Here is a 24,285-nt window from a genome sequence, read left to right as displayed (position 1 = left end):
TGCTACATTATTGTAGCATTTAAACTCTGTTAAAAATTAGATGACTTGTTCAACAGCTGAACTGAGTTTCTGCTTTGTCAAAAAACAATAAACTATTATTATAAATCTAGCACCAATTTAAGCCTTTGAAATAAGCTTTGAAAAAATAAACTTTAATACCTACTTTCATATGTCAATAACATTTTCATTGGTCAATAATTCACTAGGTCCCACCCATATGTCAAATTGAGGCCAAATCTAATCTGGAAAGTTTTTGTACCAAAAAGAAATAAAAAATGGAGAGCAAACATTATGTATTGTAAAATATAGTTAATCATGCTGATAATATAATATTATGCTAGGAAATATATATATATATATATATATATATATATATATATATATATATATATATATATATATATTTATATTTTGCATTCTTGGTTGTGGTTATCTGTATTTTATTTGTATTTTATTCAGATATTTTTGCCCTAAACTAATACCATACACCTGCACTTACACACACACACACACACACACAACAACAACAACCGCTAAGTGACCTCACCACAACGCTTGTGCCAGGCTATGTGCAAGGTTAGGCCACGTGAAGTGTCGACTGACTAAGATGACTGGCTGATGCACCACCTGTGCCACCTACTGTGCCAACTTACTGTGCTTTAGCCACCCGGCACTCTGCTCGTTGTCGTGAGCGTCGCTCTTCTGCCCTCCGTTGTTGTTGGAAAGTGACTGCCTCCAACTGGCCAGTAGCGTCCTTCACAAGCCTCCTTCAAAGAGGCCGATCTTGACACCGCTGGTACCAGTCTTCAGCAAGTCCACTCAGCTCCGCATCCTCCTGTACCACATCACTCTATCTCTTAGCCCCCTCTATCCGGCCGAACAAAAGCTGTTTTGGCATGCGGTGGCCGGGCATGCGGGCTACATGACCCAGCCAATGCAACCTTGCCTGCCGGAGGAGCATACCGATGGGACTTTTTCCACATCTTTCAAAGATTTGTGAGCTCCTCACACAATCCAGCCTGGTTAAACCCAGGATGGATCTTAGGCAGGCCAGCCTAAATGTTTCTAACCGGTGAAGATGTTCCATTAGGGGGGTCCATGTTTCACAAGCATAGAGAAGGGAGGGAAAGACCGTGGCCGAGAATACCTGAAGCTTTGTGCGGAGTGACAAACCGGGTAGCTTCCACACAGCGTTACGCAACCGATGAAAAGATAATGCCGCTCGACTGATTCGGAGTGAGACCTCTGCGGTCAAACCGGAGCTGGTCATAAGTACACTGCCCAGGTATGGAAAACACTGTGTGTCCGATGGTACATAATACCCAGGCAGGTGCTTAGTTTTGGTTGGGCTGATGGTAAGGCCCCATCTCTTAGTGGCAAGCTCCAGGTTCATCAGCAGTGCCTCCAACTCCTCCTCTGTGTGAGCAGCAATCACCAGATCATCAGCATACATAATATGGTTGATCAATAGGGAGCCATCCCTTGACCGCACTCGGGCATCGATCAACCTCCTATTATATCTGTACCAGATGGAAATTCCTCTGGAACAGCCATCGAAGGCTTCACGAACCACGTGATCGAAATAGATATTAAATAATGTGGGAGCCAGAGGACAACCCTGTCGCACTCCAAGTTGAACAGGGAATGGCTCCGACTACCCGGCCACGTAGTTTTATGGCCTGCTCGCCATCGTGAAGGTCCTTGATGATCGCGAGCAGCGGGTCTGGGACTCCGAAAGCACGAAGAACAACCCAGAGCCCATGCCTACTGATGGTATCAAAATATGGCATCTGTGCAAGCATCTGTGCCTTTCCTGAAACCACATGTTGAATAATCCTTGCCAGGACCTTTCCTGGCACACTGAGGAGTGAGATGCCCCTATAGTTGTTACAATCCGTGCGGTCCCCCTTTTTAAAGACAGGGACCGCCAGGGCATCCTTCCAATCCCCCCCTCCCCCCAGGGATCCAGACTCTTGTTATGATGTCATGTAGGGCAGTCTGTGCACAAACGCCACCCTCCCTCAGCATTTCTTAGGAGATCAACTCTGCCCGGTGCCTTCCTGGTCTCAGGCTCCGGATTGCCTTCAGTACTTCCTCCAAAGATGGCACCTCAGCCAGCCACCCACAGGGAGTGACTTCTTCCTCCAATATTTTAAGCACCGCAGCTCCAGCAGGGTCATCCCCACTGTGTCCCACAATGTTTTCCAGGCTGAGGGACTTCCCCTCCCCCAGGACCTCACAAAAATGCTCATAAAATCTGAAAACCTGTTCCTGGGGGTCAGAGATTGGATCACCGTTCTTTTCCCTACTGATGGTTATAGGTGTGGCACTGCAAGTAACTTTTTTGATAGAATTAAAGAGTGATTTGTGATCTCTGAACCTCCGAGCGAAGGCTGCGGTAAGCCTCCTCATTCTCTGACGTGCACACACACACACACACACACACACACACACACACACACACACACACACACACACACACAGACATATTTTTAATTCAGTACTATTGTGAAACATTTGAAAAACTTTTTGTAAAGCTTATCCATATTCATAAAGAAACAGAGTAAAAGTCCCCATCTTTCCAAGCTAGATTTCTAAACAATCATCACCACACTTATTAAAACTTATGAAAAGATTTATCAGTGTTTCCAAAATAAAAGTTGTCTTCATCTTGTCTGTCCATTGGTGTGATGTTTATATAAATACTGATATATATATATATATATATATATATATATATATATATATATATATATATAAACTTTTATAAACAGAAAAATAAATGCTATTGAAGAATTCATTACTTTACTGGTGAATTTCGACTAGGAAAAATTTACTGTAGACATTTCTGTACTGTAGAATGTCAATTTCACCTGAAGTTGAAGACATAAAGGTTTGTTCCAACTGTTTTTATAAATTGTGCTATTACATTGCTGATGCAATTACAGTATTTGTTTGATATACTGCATACTTTAAAGAACATCTGTTAAGAATGTTTTAAAATTTCATTGGCGAGTTAATGCAGCCTATTCTTTTAAATCTTAATTTGCTGTTACAATGAGCCTATTTATTGTGGAAGCAATGTAAGCCAATTTCGATTTGAAGTTAACCTAATAATTTGTTTTTTTCTTTACAGTCTGTTACATCATACACACCACACCCAAGATTGACATCTTATGAGACCACCTTGTGGAAACAGCCTCAAGCTCAATGTTTTCAATTCTGCTTTTTTTTCCATTTTTAGCCAATTTGATGGGCAATATATTTGCACCATCTTCTATGGTCTGAAATTAGCTCAAACTATGAAGCTCGTGGAGACTACTCATTTACAGACACTGGACTGAAACTGAATATACAAACTGATGTACATTTTTCATTCAGTGGAAAATGAATCTGACATGTTTTTGTTTTCTCTGATTTGACTTCCACGACTGTATTGTAATGCTCAGATTATTTTTCAATACAAATTGTAATGTCCTGAGTATGTATTTGTACTTTGCAAAATGCATAGCTGAAGACCTTTAAAAGATTCCAAGATCAAAAAATGCGATACTTGAACCAACTGATAAACAGGTGTAGTTTGTATTCCTCCTCATCCAGGGGTTATTTTACTGTGATTAGTTCTCTAATCCTGTAACATTTAGTTAGAGATGCTGATATGTCTGACTACTATCTCAGAAGATTAAACAAAAATATGTTCTCCTTTTAAACACCATCAGTAAATGAAACCCAAAGTCAGCTGGTCTTGTCTATGCATACAGCAAAGTGTGCTCATAATATTTTTAACATCAAGTTACTAATTAATAAGAAAGGGGTGGAGCACATGTCAGTATTTCCTGCCTCTTAGAATCTGACAAACCAAGTAATTTGACAAAAAGTATTTAGTTCATAATACATTTGCTTGATGCTGGACAGAGTGTTTTAAATAAAGTGTAACCTGATTATTCAGCTGGACTCCCTGAAATTTTGTGGAATTGTGTGTGACTGAAACATATTCAAATAGACTAGTTGACATGTTAGAAGTAATGTGTTTAAAGAAAACAAATATGCTAAATTTAATTTTACCTTGTCAAAATGAAACCTTTTGTACTTTCAAGTCAAAAACAATATTGTTTATATGATAACAATCAAAATACATCACTCTACCAATCTAATTCTAGTTCTATTTATAGTAGTCTCATTCATTATGGAGGACCAGGACTGCCAAAATAATAAATAAATATCTCTTTTTAAAAAAAAAAAAAAAGGATACATATAAATAAATAAATGTAAAAATCTGAAATACTGTAAATTAGTATTTGTACTTTTCTTTCCTTATTTATGCATTATTGTCTTTATTTACATAATAATGTATGTCCACATATTTATTTCCTCATTTATTTATTCCTACATATTTGTAAATGTATTTATTTCTACATGTATTTATTTATACCGTCTTGGTTACTTTTGTAACCTTCATTCCCTGTTGGAGGGAATTAGAAATTGTGTTGATGTAGTGACACTAGGGGTCGCCCTTGGGAGCCCCAAATACCTCTGATCTTTGAGAAAAGGCCAATGGGAATTGGCGAGTGGAATTAGCATGGCACTCTGCTTGACATACTGGTATAAAAGGAGCTGGCTTTCAACCACTCATTCTGGTTTTGTGCTGAGGAGCAATTTCAGCAGGTAGTTCAGTGTTGTGGCAGGAGGGACACAATGTCTCATTCCCTCCATCAGGGAATGGAGGTTACAAAAGGAACCAAGACATTCCCTATCTGTCACTCACTCGATTCTGTGTCGATGTAGTGACACTAGGGGTCCCTAAACAAAACACCACAAATAGCTGAACTGTGTTAGGTGGACTGGTGGTGCGAGACAGTCACAATGTTGAGTACCTCGTAGCCAGCGCACCCGGCTGTCACGTAACCTCCCCCAATGCTCTTACAGGGGTGTACGGTCCTCTGCACCTCAGGGACAAGTCGACTGCCCAAAAATGGGGACAGGGTGCACCAGCCATGGCCTCTTCTCATTTTCTCCCCAATAAAGAATGGAAATTGTTCAGTTGGGGGCCATGAATATCCGAGTCGGGGAGGTGTCCCTTCCCAAGGGGAAGACAATGCGGAGACCACACCCAGCCTGGAGGGAAGGTAATTGTGTGGAAATATGTCACATGGTCTTACCGAGTTTTGTCGGCAGTGTCACATGTGGAGAAGTCCCCGTGGTAGGTCCTACATGCGGCGACCGGTGGCAGAGGGGAAGATGCAGGTTTACCAACGGGAAACTGTCTCATGGAAGATACATCACACAGGGTTATATACAGGCAACCAGCCCATGAGGAGCACCTGCCCCAGTACAGGGCCTATTTAGCACACGTACTAGGCCGGCATCGATTTTCTCCGCAAACTCATCTGTAACAGGGCTAAGGAGGAAGGATATCCAGGGTTCACGACAAGGCTTGGTCTGCTTCCTCCAGGGGCAGCGCTTGCAGGTTCAACACCTGATCCCGAAACGGGGTCGTGGGAACCTTGGGCACATAGCCTAGTCAGGGTCTCAGGACCACGTGAGAGTATTCCGGACCGAACTCCAGGCACGTGTCACTGACAGAGAACCGAGAAAATAATGGATGTAAGTGCAGTCAGGAGGGCAGTCTTCAGAGAGACCGCCTTTAGCTCAACTGACTCCAGGGGCTCAAACGGGGCTCCCCACAGGCCCACGTAGGACCATGAAGAGATCCCATGAGGGAATGAGGTGCAGTCTAGGAGGATTCAGCCTCCTCACGCCTCTAAGGAACCTGATGATCAGGTGGTGATTCCCGAGAGACTCACGGCAACATACACCTTCAAGGTGGAGGGGGACAGCCTCCCCCATCTGTGCCGAGGGGAGCCTCGGTCAGGGCGTACCACAGCGGGCAGTGGGAGGATTACCGGGAAGTGAACATGTCTACCTGCCCTTGAACGAATCAACTCCAAATCAGCTGGACAACCTGGGGTGGAGTCTCCATTCTCCCCTGAGCGTGACCTGCCGTGACAGCGCATCTGCCATGGTGTTGAAGTTGCCTGGTATGTGAGTGGCTCGCAATGACTTGTGTCGCTGTGGACTCCAGAGGAGGAGACGGCAGACGAGTTTTGACAAGCGACATGAGCGCACGCCACATTGGCGGTTGATGTACGCTACTGTCTCCATGTTATCCTTCTGGACCAAAATGAGCTTGTCCTGGATCAACGGCTGAAGCCTCCGCAGGGCAAGCAATATACTGCCAGCAACTTGAGGCTGTTGATATGCCAAAGTAGTTGGGGACCTGTCCGAGACGTGGAAGTACGCATCCTTTAGGTCTTCTGCCGCAAAACCAATGTTGATGCCGCACTCTTGTTAAAATGCGTGTCTGCATTAACATCTTGAATGGGAGTCGGTGCAAGGCCCAGTTCAGTACTCGCAGGTCGACAGGCTATATCGTGTCCCTCGATCTCCAGACATAGGACACTGGGGCGGGGCGGGCGCCTGGCAAACTGAATCGCATAGCAATGTTGGACGGTCCTGGTCAGCCATCACGACAGGTTGGGGAGTGCGAGGGTTCGGTGAAGGGCAGAGGACTCCACTCCAGACCGACTCTCGCAGTCGCCCAGGCAAGTATGGCCATCATCTCTGCGTTGGTCTGTATCCTTGCCGTCAGACTGAACCAGCTCATTCTCCGATGCATCAGTCGTGAGCTCATCCAATTTACAAGCCCCGAATGAGATCTCAAACTTGCCCTGAGACAATCCGGCAGTCTCATTGCAGAACTCAACTGGGGCAAACGAGCATGCTGGGGAATGGGAGGTCCGTGGGGGGTTACCCGGTGGAGCAGCTCCCATTGGAATCCCCAAATCACCCCCAGTGCTAACCGACACGGCTTCAAACCCATAGGTAGAAGGACCGCGGCGGGGAGCCACTGGGGTGGTTTTCCCTCTGAGGAAGGAAAGCCACGACCACAACGTCACCATGAACACGATACATCCACAAATGTCAACAACAAGGAATAATACACAAAAGGAAAGGCATCTTTAAAAAGACACTCTCTGTGAGTGCCACCCTTTTAGAACAAAATACTCTATACTCTTTTAGATGAAGAATATACTCTTTTAAACTGCTGAAGCACCCAGGGATGTTCTCTGCACTCCACTGGTGCAATTCCCACTGGCCTTTTCTCAAAGATCAGAGGTGCTTGAGGCTCCCAAGGGTGACCCCAGTGTCACTACATCAACACAATGTTGAGTGAGTGACAGATAGGGAAATGTATATATGTCCAAGTCTATTTATTTCCACATTGATATATATCCACATTCATTTATTTATCCATTTATTTATTTCCACATTTATTTATTTCAAAATTTCTATGTTGGTATGGTAATGATGGTAAAGCAATCGAGCTTGTCATGCCAGAGTCAGAGCACACCCTGCTTCAATATCACGGTGTGATCAACATTCGTACCACTGATTGGGTGCCCCTAGCACAATGTTACATGTCTTTTAATATTTCTTGTTCTCAAGTGATTTTAAAATTTATTTTTATCTTTTATTTTCTTTGTAATTTCTAAAGCACTTAGAATGACATCTAATGTGCTAAATTCACCATGCCTTGCCTTTCCAAAATTGAATTGAACAAATTTATTGAACCAATTGCTATATGCAAAAGGCTACACTATTTCGATGTTCTCAAAACATTGCATAGTGAAAACATGGTCACAGCCGTGATCACCCCGTGATATTGAAGTGGTCAACCCCATGTGGTGGGATTTTTTTTATACAAAATGCTTCAGAGCTTGTATTGAATATGCGAAGCACACTAAGGATACAATGATTCTGAACTTGTTTTGAATTACAATCAGGCTACCATGTAACTAATTATGCCTTTGAACTTCTTTGAACCACAGAGAATGGTGTTAAAGCTTTGGCATCAAATCAAACCACACACATCAAATAGGCCTGTTGTATAGCACTGTCCAGTAACTTTATTTTTCATTTTAGGTTCAGAAGCCTTTATTACTTCATATCTTCCCATCCTTCAGTATCCAAGAGGAGAGTCTTGAAAAATGCAAAAAAGAGTTATAATTGTTAAGCATTTAAATTGTCACACTAAGTTCTGCCTCCTGTCACCTTATCCAATCAAAAATGAAAGAGCAAACCTCTGTAACTGCGTGCCATGTAAAATGCCCTGAATGTGCAATCAGCTTTACAGCATGCAATCCTATGATTCCCGTGTAAATATTTTGATGATCTTTCCCATCATCGTGCATTCACATGATGATTTCTTTGACCGTATTATATGGAAAGCAATCATAGACAATACACACTTGCTGTAGGCCTACAAATGAGTTGTGTGAATTTAGTGGATTTCTTCAACACTAGTGGACACGTACTGCAGAGAAGAGACTTCCCTCTTGTCAGTAGCTGAAACCCTGCGACTGGCAAGAGCTAACTCCAAATCATCCATCCTCATCCTATTTGACTTGTCTGCTGCTTTCAATACAATGAACTACAAGATTCTCCTGTCCACCCTCTCTGACCTGGGCATCACTGCACTTGAATGGGTTGAATTTTACCCCATTCTTTCAAGGTCTCCTGGAGAGGAGAGGTGTCCAAGTCACACCAGCTGACCACTGGTGTTCCTCATGGATCAGTGCTTGGACCCCTACTCTTCTTGATATACACAACATCACTCGGACAGATCATTGATCCAGCCAGGATGTTTCAAAGTCTGTACAGGTATGGTTACTCTAGGTACACAGAGTTACAGAGATACAACTTGTTAAACAGTAGTGATATGATATTTTGGTCATTTTGCCCAACTACAGTATAAATCATTCATTCAATACAGGCAATTCATTTCCAGTCTGACTTGCCCAACTGCAGTTATATTTTACAATTTCTTAATTCATGTACACATTTCATTTTGTCATCCACAAGATGACACTGTGGCCTCTAAGCTTCACTCTGGAGCACTCCGAGCTCAGTTGCTGTGCCTGAAGTGGAAAGTATGCCCCCTTGTTACCATATGGACACAGAAATGTAGAAATAAATAAATGTAGAAATTAAATTAAATTAATTTGGAAATATTTAAATTTTTAAATTAATAAATATGGATATACACTCACCTAAAGGATTATTAGGAACACCTGTTCAATTTCTCATTAATGCAATTATCTAATCAACCAATGACATGGCAGTTGCTTCTATGCATTTAGGGGTGTGGTCCTGGTCAAGACAATCTCCTGAAATCCAAACTGAATGTCAGAATGGGAAAGAAAGGTGATTTAAGCAATTTTGAGTGTGGCATGGTTGTTGGTGCCAGACGGGCCGGTCTGAGTATTTCACAATCTGCTCAGTTACTGGGATTTTCACGCACAACCATTTCTAGAGTTTACAAAGAATGTTGTGAAAAGGGAAAAACATCCAGTATGCGGCAGTCCTGTGGGCGAAAATGCCTTGTTGATGCTAGAGGTCAGAGGAGAATGGGCCGACTGATTCAAGCTGATAGAAGAGCAACTTTGCCTGAAATAACCACTCGTTACAACCGAGGTATGCAGCAAAGCATTTGTGAAGCCACAACACGCACAACCTTGAGGCGGATGGGCTACAACAGCAGAAGACCCCACCGGGTACCACTCATCTCCACTACAAATAGGAAAAAGAGGCTACAATTTGCAAGAGCTCACCAAAATTGGACAGTTGAAGACTGGAAAAATGTTGCCTGGTCTGATGAGTCTCGATTTCTGTTGAGACATTCAGATGGTAGAGTCAGAATTTGGCGTAAACAGAATGAGAACATGGATCCATCCTCTGATGGCTACTTCCAGCAGGATAATGCACCATGTCACAAAGCTCGAATCATTTCAAATTGGTTTCTTGAACATGACAATGAGTTCACTGTACTAAAATGGCCCCCACAGTCACCAGATCTCAACCGAATAGAGCATCTTTGGGATGTGGTGGAACGGGAGCTTCGTGCCCTGGATGTGTATCCCACAAATCTCCGTCAACTGCAAGATGCTATCCTATCAATATGGGCCAACATTTCTAAAGAATGCTTTCAGCACCTTGTTGAATCAGTGCCACGTAGAATTAAGGCAGTTCTGAAGGCGAAAGGGGGTCAAACACAGTATAAGTATGGTGTTCCTAATAATCCTTTAGGTGAGTGTATATACATGTAGAAATAAATAAATGTAGAAATAAATACATAAATACATACAATAAAAACACCACCACCAAACACGGGTAAATGTAAGTAAAGGTTAGAGTCAAGTCGAGTCAATCCACAGTTCTAAAATAAATAGAGGTTAATTTTTTTAATACATTTATTTTTGCTCTGAAAAGATGAACTTGTATACATATATTTACATTCGCTTTTTTTTTTTTTTTTTTTTTATATGAATTGTATAACATTAATGTGGTATACTATATATATATATATATATATATATATATATATATATATATATTAGTAAATTCCATTAATGAACATGCACTATATTTTTTTTTTGGCACTTAAATATACTGTGAATAACTCTAGATACCTTATTATCTGAATTGTTTAGATTTTTAGAATTAACTGGTTAAAATGTATAACATTGCATGTAAAACTGCGGTCAGATTTTCACATTGATCTAACAAAAAAGTCAGACAGGCTGAATGAAAATGCAAATTCGCTCTCTGACAGTAGGTGGCGCTTATAGAACAGCAGAAATATAGCTGTTACCCTGGTAAGGCCTGTACACAAAGCAGCCCTGAGCTTATAAACAATAATTTATTAGGCATTATATGGAGGTAAGATGAAAAGAATATACAATCAAAACTTTTTTGAAGATAGTCAGTTACCTTCAGTGATACATTTATATAAAATAGTAATAAAGGTAATGCATTCAATGGCTTTAGTTAAAGTCTTCAAAAGACATAATCACTATGAGAGTACTTGGATTACGTTACGTGTCATTCTGTATATTTTATATTACTTGTCACGTTTTAAATAAAGTATTGTGACTGCAAATCTGCCTGTTATATTTTTATATTGCCAACAAATGGTTTTGGTTTATTGTTTACTGTTGAGAAGGTTTAGAGGCATTGTCGGGTCATTTCAAACATGCTGCGGCTACAAAACATGAGATTAATCATGAATAATAAAAATTTACAGACAACCCTCAAACATTTGAACGGTAATTTTACATATTAAACTTTCTGTATAATGAAATGATAACAAAATTATTTACTTACCTTTCCTTGTGGTTTTTGACATGGCTGATGAAATTCAAGGTTCACCTGTGCAGTTTAGTTTGCGTTCACAATGCGCCAAAATGACATATGATTGTCCAGTTCCCAGATCCAGATCAGTGGTGCTGGCAGTCTTACATTTTTGCATATAATTTAATTGATGTAACAATATTTTTTTAAACGTATTTCATTACTGTTTATTGAAAGATATTTAAAATAATAATAATAAATACATTCAAATCACTGTCGTGTCATGCAGCTCAAGTCAATTTTCTAGTCACTGGTTCTCAAGTCAAGTCAAGTAATTTTCTTAATTTAGTCAAGCAAGTCACAAGTCCTTAAATTACAACTTGAGTCAATCATGTAACCCACCTCTGGTAAAAAGTTCATAATCACATCGAATTGTCCATAAGATGTTATCTGGATTCTTTTGTCTACTGCAATTTCTTGGAAAGATATTTTTCGATGTTTTGTCAGCAGAACGATCCCAAAAAATATTTTAAACAACCGTACGGCCTATAGAGGAGACCGTACATCTATCCTTCAGCCTCATTGTCATTACCATCAAAAATCAAAGATGGCGCTGCTGTGAAAAAGATCTATGGCATGCACTTTATCAAGGGATTATTTGTCTTCTGAAATGTTTGGACTTGTTTTTTGATCGTTTGAATGTTCTACACCAATTTAAACAGTATACAACCCATTGAAAAAACTGGAAGTGTATCCCTCACAGCCTCATTTTCATTCCCATCAAAATTAAATGGATAGTTCACCCAAAAATGAACATTCTGTCATCATTCACTTACCCTCATGCCATCCCATATGTGTGACTTTCTTTCTTCTGCAAAATGAAAGCATAGAATTTTAAAAGAATATCTGAACTCTGTAGATCATCATAATACAATTGAATGGTAAGTGTAAAATTAATCAATATAACTCTGGTGGTTTAATCCAAGAACAGACCAAAATGTAACTCTTATTTCAATGTACATCACGCCATTGCAGACATTATACTTCCTAGCACTTGATGCATGCAAAGAGTGCTAGGAATTGTAATCGAGCTTGAAATAATGATTGCCAAGGACACTGCTGAAGTCAAGATTTATAGTGAAAAAGAAGTTATATTTTGGTTTGTTCTAACTGCTAACTGATTGCTGCAGAAGGCATGGATAAGGCCTTTATGTGCTATATAGAGCTTCAACATTTTGGTCACCGTTTACTTGGTGAACATCGGGGATGACATTAGGGTGAGTAAATGATGAGACAATTTTCACTTTTTGTTGAACTATTCCTTAAATGTGCACTCAGTAAATTTGGTCTTTGTGTCTTTCTGGCTGTATCGGCTTGGATGCAGCATAAATTAAAATAAATAGTTTGCAGTTTCAGGTGCCACTGCAGAAATTTAGGATTCACAGTCAGCCATGAATACTTTAAGAGTGAAAGTGTCAAATAAGAGTAAAGTGACTGAGATTAAGCAAGTAGTATTCATGTGATCAGGTAATTCTCAAATAACAACCCCCATGTGCCCAACAGCTTTTTAATATATTCCAAAATTACAATTTATGTCTTTAGAAGTTAAAATGTTTAATGAGGGGGAAATTATTGAGGGCACCTTTTGATATTGGCGCTCCTCTGAATAATATCTATTGTGCCCATTAGGTGGCGTTTTGCTAGTGTTTGTGTACACTTGTAAAATAAGATCGTCCCATACAAAAACAGCTGGAGGTACAACAAATTTAAGGCTGGGACGTTGATTAAAAAATAGATTCGAATCCTATACACCATTTTAATTGTATGTCTGAGATGCAAAGAGAAACAACATTTAAATAACCTCAGTAAAATCATAATTTACTTGATAAAGACAAAGGACTTTTAATTTGAAAGGTTTCTCTCACCATGCCACGGAAATACAGACGCCTTTCAAGACAACAGAAGAGCTACAACAAAACCCATCCGTTTGCTCATAGAGAAACACAGCAACGGAGCTTTTCTCGGAAGCATTAGAGACGTTTATGTATTTACGTTTACTAAAAGAACAGGCACACTAGGCCTAAAACCAAACAGTGACGCCGAGTTGTTATAGGTTAAGTTGAATATATTTTCTTACAGGTTAAGGTGATTACCCGTTAGCGAAGCTAACTGTTAACAGCCTCTGCTGTCTATGAGGAACATATGTGATAGTTCCCTAAGCTGGATTATAACGATACTTAAATCAAGTTTAAAAGATAAGGTTTGTTTTAAAGACACTGATGACTGTTTTGTTAAAATTGCTTTGTATTTAAATTATGAAAACAAAATAAGGAGTGTATTTAAATGGATAAGTGTTTTCTGGAGCACCGTAATGTTTATATAAATAAACCAAGCGTGTGGTTGTGCGGGAGTTTGTTTTCAGTATTCTGTTGCTATATTGTAAGAAAGTTGCCAACCCTGAATATTACACAGTTTATTGTAAATAAACCAATGGAATTCGGGTTTCAATGTTTATGATGGGAATATAAGAACTGGTTTTATGATTAAATCAGTTGACAGTATGAGTGACTGTTCATGTGTGGGTCGTATGCTGCCTGTAATCTGTAATGTGTCAATCAATCAAGATCGCATAAATGTAAGTATCGTTTCCTTTTGCTGATTTACTGGATCTCTCTTTTTTTTTTAGTTTGACAGGTTGGAAGCTGATTATGAAAATTGATACCAACTGTTGAGAAGCATGGAGCTGTACTGGTATATGTAAGTTGGTGGGAGAGTGCTTTCTTAATACTTGTGGGTGGTTTATGTAATAACAGTTGTATTAGGTTGGCTAATCATTGAATCAGTTATCTTGAGAAATAGTCTTACCAGGAATATGTGGAACAATATACACATTTCTGAGGATTGCATTTGCTGAAGATCTTCCACTATCTTTGTGGAATGTATAGAAAATGTAACAATGTAATCAGAGTAACTTTTATCTGCAATGCATGTTTAAAAGAGACAAGTTGAACTTCATCTTTATTTTGCTTTAGAGTCGTCATAATATTTATTATGATTAAGATCTTCTTCTACATCTGCTGGTACCGCTCAAGGCAAAGACAGCTCGCTGCATACCTCAGCAATCCCCGTAGTGCTCAGATAGTCATTGTAGGCGGAAGAGCATACTTGCACCAGATCTGTGAAAGGCAAAATGTAAGTACACTACAGGTGCCGCCATTTAAACGCTTTTATTTCAGAGTGTGGCCATAATGGCTTTATGTCATTAACTGCTGATATTATCACTATTTTAAAAGCATAAAATTATTTAGTTTTATATGTAATGCATTGTGATAGATTCTCTTAAATTTAGTCTACAGTTAGTCATGTAAAAACAAGATTATATGTGAATTTTATGGTAGTTTTTTTTTCCGCTCTGTATGTCAAAGTGGAATCAGTGGAATTTTTGCAATTAACATTTTCAGTTTGAGTAGCCTACATGCTCTAGGTTGAGATGTCTGTGTCATTTACCTACACAGGTCAGAAACCATTTAAAAAAAAAATTGGTACACTTTTACTTTTTCACAACACCATATTTGACCTTGGTGCTGTGCCTTTTTTTAAGACTCATTATGTAACAATGTTCACTCTCTGAGCTCAGAGGGACAACATAAATATGTTAGACCAAACTAAGAGCAGGAGTTCGGGTCTCAGTTCTGTGTGATTTGCACAGGCCTCTAGGTGTGTGAGCTCTTCTGTTTAAGAGAATCGTTGCACTTGTTGGGGCACAGCACTTGTCAAATCTAACTGCTACCTGTGAAGAAGCCTAAAGGAGCCAGGAGAAGCAGACTAGATGGAACAAAAGTGGGGCCCAGAGCGAAGGGCTGTGACAGTGCTCACAAAACTTTTAAGGAATGTTATTGTGTTTTTAGCAATTTGACTAAGCATATTCACTAGTACAGTCAGGCTATTGTGTCTTTGACTCCATTATATTTTCTCTTTAGGAGAATGCATGTGTGTTCAATGCATTCTGTCTTCAGCTATAGACTGTTGTTGAAGATTAGGTTAAGGAAAAAGGTTTTACTATTCAAACACCATTTCTGTTTCAAAATGCCATGGTGTTCTTTGGATAAAAATAGACTAACATATGTTTTAAATATAAAGTTATAAGGTCTCTCTTAATACATTTTAATGTTTTCCATTCAAATCATAACTAATATACTGTGTATATATTTATTTTTTTGTTTTTCAACTATATTTTTATGTTCTAGATTATGTGAGAACTTCACTGCAGTTGTTGTTTTTTTACTTATGAAGTGCAGAGAACAATATATTTTTAGAAACCCAGACTGCCTCTAACCATCAACACAGGAAATGTCCCCATTTTAACATCAAACTGTTCAAACATTTGGGTAGCTTGCATGACCTCATTTCAATCATTGTTTTAGCTTCTGTAAAGTAGTTTTATTATGTGGTTTGCCTTATGAAGTAATTTGATAGATTGATCTTAAATGTGGTTACAGAGTAAGAATCTGTTTAATGCAAAACAAACCTCTTTTTCTGGAAAACTCTAAACAATAAATGACATATTTAAATGTTCATGGGAGTTAGCAAATGCTATGATGAGTCATTCAAGGACAATAACTATTAAGATCTAACCTATAAGAGGAATCTGTCTTAAAGCAAATTGTAGTATTAGTCACATTCTCCTACAAAGCAGCATATGAACTATAAAGACAATAAAGAAGTGGAGAAAAAAGGAAATGTGTCTCGAGTTTACCAGTCAATAAGACTATTCGGTCATGTAAATAGTAAGCACATATGACCAGGCAAAGCATTGCACAATTCCGGCACACACAAGCTCTGCTCTCACAAGACCAGATCTGTTTTCACTGACACATGTATTTATAAGTTTTCTTTAACGGAAGTAGTAAACCTTGTTTGATTAATGTGGGATTGTATTCATGTGTTTAACTACTGCTACTCTGCTTTACAGACATCAATCTGGCCCAGTTGGTACGGCGTTCACGATGACGGTTCAGTGGGTGAACCCTCTGCCTCTCTACCACCATCCTCCTCGCTGTCTCTTCTGGACATGCCACCTCCTTATGAAGATGTGTCTGGAGGTAAGACTGATTCACCATGATGAAACCCATGTCTATACTGGAAAGAGATTATCTTATTTTAGGATTATTTAGAAATTGATTATCAAAACATTTACTGGACCAGTTTAATGGGTATATAAACCAGGAGGAAATAAATATAATTTGATGTAGTTTAATGCCAAATATAAGTAAACCATGTGTTGGTTAATTTTCTTAAAGTGTAAACACTTTGTGGTGCTATCAAAACATTGTTCTGATTTGTTTGAGCATCCCAACCTGTCAAACAAAACAACATTGACTCAATCAATGCCATCAGATTGGGGCATGACTTTCTGTTTGTTCAACCAATGGAAGACAGTTTGAGCATTCGGGAAAGCTGCTTTAAAACAATGGTTATTTTTGCAATTGCACACGCATCAGCTAGTGGTGCCAATATCACACACTTCAGCTTTAAGGCATTTTTATTTGTTTGCTATATAGGCATTAAGTAGTTTTTGTTCAGGGGCATGTTTAACAAAAAGTATAACTATAAACCATAACTATAACTATAAACTACAATGTTGGTATTGGTCTGATAACTTTCTAGTTGCACATGATTTGTGTATGAAGAATTGGTTTAGTGAAACTTTAATATGTTTTATAACGCTTTAATTTAAACCCAGTTTTGTTTTAGGCTACATGTAGGCTTGTGGCACACTTAAAATCAGCTCTGAAATTACTTTTCCAAATGATGGCTTGCAGCATAGTGGGAATGTAAATGATTAAACGTTTGTTGAAATATGAGCTTGTGCACTAACATTCTCCCCTATGTTATGCTCTATGTTCATCCCTACCAACAACTCTCCATGATATATTTATTACAGTAACTGTATTAAATACATTTGTTTAGAAGAAAAGCATTGGGATAAGCCCGAAAGTATAAACTGTCCTGCACAAGACAAAATCATACGATAACCAAGAACTAGGGCTGAAATTATTAGTCGACATTATCGACAACGTAGACAATAAAAAATCGTCAACAACATTTTCCGTTGTCAACTAGTCGTTTGATCTCATTTAATGTTACATGAGACACATTAAACTCTAATGACGCACTGCAGCTCGTGCCTGACTGAGGAAAGGGAGAAAACACAGCTCACAGTCCAGATGCACACTATACTTTCCAAAAAGCTTCAGGTGATGTAGATAGCAAATATGAGGGAATAATAATGCAAAAATACAAAATAAATAAATACAGAAGCACTATTGTTGTGGAATAAGCGGAGCCGGAGCTCTTTAAAAGAAAAACCTCGCCGTTACATATTAAATGCAGTTATATTTGCTGCATTAAAGCTTTATTAAAGTTCAAATAATTCGGAAGCAGGTCATATACATAACTATAAACTCAGAAACTGGCATTTCTCTGTGCGGTCAGTGCCTCTTCTATGAGTTGCGCGAATTGTCCCAGTCTAAGAGGGAGAGATTGAAACTGCACCCGGCTGATGCACACTGTTGCGGGGGCGCTTATCCTTCGAGTGTGCGATAACTGAAAATTCAAATAATCGTTCATTTCAGCCCTACCAAGAACACATTTGTGCGACATAAAACAGATAAGTAGACTTGTCAAACAGTAAAGACTTTATGTGTCTGTTCAATTTACATTGAAAGTGGAGTCTTATGTTTTTTCTCAGTCTGCTGTATGCTTTGTAAATGGTTAACCGGGACAATTGTATGACAAGAGGGAACGACAGTTGGAGAGTGGTCCTGCGGATATCAAGCCATCCCAAATTAAACCAATGTCTCTTAATTGGCAGGTTAGGAACTGACATAATGGGTAGGACATTAATGCACACAAGCTGCCAGATATTGACATTAGGAAGTAGAAAAGACTGAAATGAATTTGGCAATCAGAGCTCTGTGTGTTAGGTTTACTTCAATTCAGCTGTCTGTGGTGAAGGAAGTTGGCAGCAAACGGCACATTCAGACTCGAAGTGCTGTTCTTTTGTATCATATTGTATCACATTAGTTTGGAGTTTGGAGAGGTGTTCTCAGTGCACTTGAGATTAATTGCTCTGCCCAAATTGCTTCATCACGTACACCTAGATGGGAATCTTTGGGCCCTTTAAAGATGGGCTATCGGATGGCTCCAAAGTGGGCTGTGTGTTCTACGTTAAACCTTTTCTTTGTTGTTTTCTTTTGTGCATTCACAACATCTCCACAGCACATTACATTTTCTTCCATACACGTTGCTTACACTACTGTCCCGATTTTACTAATAAAGACGTCTGACATTCTTTTGTTTTGTTAAATACTTATATTTATGTTAATGAATCCTTGTTTCCTTTTGTACTCGTATGTCCCTCTTTTTTGTTGCGTCCCTTGAGCCACGGGTCGTAATAAAATGGGGGTTCGTCTCTTTGAATTTGCTTAGTTTAGCATTCTTATTGTTTTTCAATTTGAACTATGTTAATTAACTTTTTCTCCTCTGTAATACTTTGAAATGTTTCTTAAAACAATCCTCTACAAGAAAGCACCAGCTCAAACAATTCGCTTGTTTGAGTTTCTTGGAACCGCAGAATAAACTTGGCTTAGATTTAATTGTTTGCTTAGTTGTTTTGCTACTTTCGTCATTCAGAACACCAGATTGATGCCCTGTAGTGCAGTCTGTAGGGAAAAATGTGTGCCCTTGACCTTCAAATTGCTGCAGACTTCATGGAAATAGGAATTTCACCTAGAACAATGGCCTATTACCAGCCTAAATTAGCATGATTCTACAGTTCTGTTGGCAATCTTTTAACTGTGTGAGCGCAATGTGTTTTCAGCCTTTGCTTTAAATCTTTGCTTTCATGTGATTTCGTGCCACTGCACTTGAGAGGGAACCATGTTTTCATTGAAGTTCTTGGTAGTTTTACTTTCCCAAAGCAACGTACACAACAGGTGCCATAGAATTGCACATATTCCCCAAGTGACAATCACCAAAATAAGAAGTTGAGACTTAAGTCAAGTGCTAAAGTTATGAAGACATGGAGGATGCTACAACATGTGCAAGTATAATGTCTATATCTTTGGACTTTCTTTGACACAGCTGAGTGAAAGATAAAATCTCTAGAGCATGATATGGTATTTGTGGTATGAACTTCAGTAAGCGACAACATCCGCCACATCATTAACACCATTTCTTGATATTTGGTGTTTGCAAGCAGTGGAAACCCCCCCTTTTCTCAGAATCCCCTTCCGTTTCTGTAGTTCATGTCCTCTGTACATGCTGAAACACCTGTCCCATGAAAACGTTTTGCTGTGCTTGCTTTTGTTTGCTGTTAAAGCCAAAATTGGGCATTGGTCCATGTGGCAGATCATTTGCAGTGGCCTGCAGGAAGAAAACGGGAAGTTGTGTAATTTTATAAGAATGACCTTGTTATTTTCAATGCATGTTGCAGTGTTGGGTGATTTCAAGGTATGATTTTTGCAGAGTTTGCAGCTTGTATGTGTTATCAGCATTCAAAAAAGACACTTCTTAAGGTAATAGTTCACCCAAAAATGTACGTTCTCATAATTTACGCACCCTCATGCCATCCCAGATATGTGTGACTTACTTTCTTCTGCAGAACCCAAATTAAGATTTTTTTTTTAGGAATATTTCAGCTCTGTAGGTCAATGCAAGTGAATTGGTGTCAAAGTTTTGATGCTCCAAAAAGCACAAAGGCAGCATAAATTAATCCATATGACTCAAGTGGTTAAATCCATATCTTAGAAAGTGATATGATAGGTGTAGGTGACAAGTCAATATTTGATAGGAATTCTTCTCCCTGCCCAGTAGGGGGCATATGCATGAATGTGAATCACCAAAAACACAAGAAGGTTAAAGTTCAGAATGACTGATCAGTGAGGAGAATTTATAGTAAAAATTGACTAAAATATTGATCTGTTTCTACTACACACCTATCATATCGCTTCTGAAGACATGGATTTAACCACTGGGGTCTTATGGATTACTTTTATGACCTACAAATTTTTGTAGCTTCAAAATGTTGGCACCCATTCACTTGCATTGAACGGACCAAAAGAACTGAAATATTCTTTTAAAAATCTTGTTCTGCTGAAAAAAATTAAAATACACATACAGGATGGCATATGGGTGACTAAATTATGAGAAAATTTACATTTTTAGGTGAACTATCCCTTTTAAACATTTCGTTCTTGCATTTTCTGAATTTTTATTATTTTATTTAAAAAAAAAAAAAAATACCTTTATTTTGTGAGCCTAATAAAAGTTTATACAACAGGTCTCCTTTTCTGGTAAAACTACAATAAGATTGTATTTATGAAGATTAGTAAATTCAGTAGGTATCATGAACTAATAATGAGCATTATATTTTAACAGTATTTTTAAGTCAGTGTTAATGTAAGTTTCTAAAGATGCAATTGTTCATTGTTTGAACATGTTAGTTCATAATGCATTAACTTATGTTAGCATATACAACTTTATATAAATGTAACTTTTTTTATAAATGTATTCGTATATGTTGAAAATAAAAATTAGCTAGGATTAATAAGTGCTGAATTATTGTTATTTGTTTATGTTTACCTATGTAGTTAACTGATGTTAATCAATACAACCTTATTGTAAAATGTTACCTGTTTTCTTATTTGGGGGGAAACAAAACTTAATGCACAGTATCTCATGGCTTACTGCTTTATTACAATTAATTCAAGTCAATTTTATTTGTATAGAACCTTTTACAACACACATCGTTTCAAAGCAGCTTTACAGAAGATCAGGCATTAACAGAAAATGAAACCGTAATGTCTATCATGTCGATGAATCTTCATTGTGTAATTAGATAAAATACGATTGTGAATCGTGTTTAAAAATAAGTAATTCAATAATAATAGTATTAATAACCCCAGTGAGCAAGCCGAAGGCAACTGTGGCAAGGAACACAAAACTCCATAAGATGTTGGTTAATGGAAGAAAAATAACTTTGGGATTACAGTGACTTTACCATGGGTAAGGTGTGTAAGACCTGAGTGTCTTATTGCTTTTATAAAATTGTGGCCACAGCACTGTAATAAATGACACCAAATGTTCAATAAACAGTTACATGTGTTAATAATTAGCAGAATAAACAATTCTTCTAGGAAATAGTATAGTTCATTATCCGTACTGTAGTCTTTGCGGTTGCCAAGTAACTTGGCACATTATTATAGAATGTGTGGTCACAGTTATTATTTTATGATTACTTTACAACAGCTTCAAACAAGGCTCATCCAATCAGAAATTATAGTTTAGAGTCAGAACTATTGGTTTTATCTTCTTTGTTTTTCAGTCGGTTTTGTTGTAACTTAAACTTTTTGCATAATCATTGCAACTTGATCTTCTCTGTTTTATGCAGCAAATGACCTGAAGCCTCCACCATACAGCGAGTATGCTGAAAATGACGACACCGATACAGCTCTTAGTATCACCATCCCAGAAGCAAATGATTTCAGTGCAATCAGCGAGGCCCCTCCTCCTTACACGCCCAGTGCAACCTCTCCAGACAATCAGCAAGTGGACAGCCAATCACAATCAGAGGGAAGGTCAAGTTAGACTTTTCACCAGTGTAACAACACAACAAGGGCTAAGCATCAGCTTTAGCCCCCAACAGTTTTTTTTATTTTTTTTGTTTGTTTGTTTGTTTTTTTTTCCCTTATATCTGGACTTAATTTCTTCTCAAACCACTTTAAATTTTAAGCAAATTTTAGAAAGTTTAAACATTGCTGGTGGTTTTACAAGGATCTTGCTTACTGATTCTCTAATGAAATGAGAGAATTTGGATAGTATGTAGTAATATGCAGTATAAAGAATCAGACTGGCCATCTTCTGGCAGAGTGAAGCACTGCTCTGCCCACGCTGGTTTACCCAGTGCTTTCAGTTCACCCATGCCTTATGCTCATTTCTTTCAGCACCGACAGGGCATAGCCATATGACAGACACCACTAATCCAGTACTTTCAGTAGTTTAAACTATGACAATTTTTGAGGGGTCCTGGGGAATAGAGGGATGTTCAGCCAAAAATGTGCATTCTGTCATAACTTACTCATTCTTATTTTGTTCAAACCCTTATGACTTTCTTCTGTGGAACACAAAAGGAGCCTCAGTTACCATTAACTTACATTGCATCTTTTTCCATACAATGGAAGTGAATATTGATCGAGACATTCTGCCTAACATCTCTTTTTGTGTTTCATAAAAGAAAGTCATACAGGAACAACATGAGGGTGATTAAATGATGACAGAAATTTCATTTTTGGGAACTATTGAATGCCATGAGCATTAGCACAGTGTAAAAGAAGTTATATCATCTATGTATAGAGGCTAGTGGGTTGATTAGTGCCAAGTGGTAAGTGTGTTCTGCTTAGACAATATTGTTGACACATTTCTTCCTTTTCTTTCTGAAGTCCAAAAGGGAGAGGTTAAATTATAGAGGTCTAGCCTCAGGATTATTTATAACCTCAGTTTATTTGTGATGACAAATAAAATAAATAAATAAAAAAAAAGCCCTCTGAAACACTTTTAATGTATTGTAATTGCCTTTATTCTGTTGGTGAGTGTCCAATATTCATAAATCAGCCAGAGCCTGTGTGGCTAATGGTTATGACCTGTAATGTAAATGTTCAGCAGTCCTAATCTGTGTTGTATCACTTATCAAGTTAATTGTAATACACGGAGGCATTCAAGATCACAGTGCACTTATTAACAGTCTCTGCTAACTGAAATATAATTTTCTTTCATGTTAAGTCATACAGTAAGTGTGTGAGCAAAACTGAACTTCCTGGTGAAAATGTTGATGTGCTTTGGTTAGCACATGATGTCATTTCTGCAATTTTCAATATATAATATCAGGTTCACATAATGGGATCAATCATTTTGTTTTGTATAAAAAAAAAAATCCACATGAATGGATGTGATCTAAGTATGCTTTTAGAATATATGTGTATAGTTCTGTTTTCCCCCTGGTCACCCCAGTCCTTCCCACCTTCACTTTATAATTTCATTTAATCATAATTTTATTTAACTTGCTAATCTTGCAACATGTAGGTATTATCTCATTTAAACTGATGTACTCTATATGCTATTTTTGTATTTATGTAAAAACCCTTTGAATCTCTTTCAAAAATAAAGATGGTTGAAATATGTGTATTGTTTGACAAAAATGTTTTTTTACCGCTTACAAACTCAATGAACACATTTTTTTACTTCATTGTTTGTTACGACAATGATTTACACCTGTGACCTCAAATAAATCATGTTTTGGTGCTTACAATGTTACAGGATGTCATCAAACATGGGCTATAATGTCCAAAATGTCCATACAGCTCGCTGTACAGTATATACTGTTTACTTCCTACTATTGGAAATAAATATATATATTCACTGAGTACTTGATTAGAAACACCTGAACACCTACTTATTCATGTGATTATCTAAACAGCCATTCGTGTGGCAGCAGTGCAATGCATAAAATCCAAGCAGATATGGGTCAGGAGTTTCAGCTAATGTTCACATCAACCATCAGAAAGGGGAACGTGATTTAGACTGTGTCATGATTGTTGGTGCCAGATAGGCTGGTCTGAGAATTTCTATAACTGCTGATCTCCTGGGATTTTCACACACAACAGTCTCTAGAGATTACTCAGAATGGAGTAAAAAAAAAAAAAAAAACATCCAGTGAGCGGCAGTTCTACAGACGGAAATGCCTTGTTGATGAGAGAGGTCAACGGATAATGGCCAGACTAGTTTGAACTGACAGAAAGGCTACGGTAACTCAACCTCTACATTTAATTTTAGTGAGCGGAATATCATCTCAGAATGCACAATGGGTCAAACATTGAGGCGGAAGTGCTACAACAGCAGAAGGCCACGTCTGGCACTTTATTACGACCATAGTGTTCCTAATAAAGTGCTCAGTGAGTAGATACTGTGTGCAAAATGGTACACAATATGCAACACTAAATGTTACATTTTTGTCACATGGCCTTACCACATGCCTGT

General features: G+C 38.3%; 1 protein-coding gene across 2 annotated transcripts in view; it reads left to right on the top strand.

Moving 5' to 3' along the window:
• The window catches only part of LOC127634268 (neuropilin and tolloid-like protein 1), a 139,126-nt gene extending 135,221 nt beyond the window's left edge, over window positions 1-3,905 (top strand). For both annotated transcript variants that reach the window (XM_052113737.1, XM_052113739.1), the window contains one exon: window positions 3,137-3,905. The gene's annotated coding sequence lies outside the window, so the exon portion shown is untranslated. The remainder of the gene's footprint in view (window positions 1-3,136) is intronic.
• Window positions 3,906-24,285: the final 20,380 nt, after the last annotated feature.

The sequence above is a fragment of the Xyrauchen texanus genome, chromosome 41 (genome assembly GCF_025860055.1).
Source record: "Xyrauchen texanus isolate HMW12.3.18 chromosome 41, RBS_HiC_50CHRs, whole genome shotgun sequence".
NCBI lineage: Eukaryota > Metazoa > Chordata > Actinopteri > Cypriniformes > Catostomidae > Xyrauchen > Xyrauchen texanus.
Note: the sequence above shows the minus strand (reverse complement) of the source record. Positions and strands in the feature narration are given on the sequence as shown.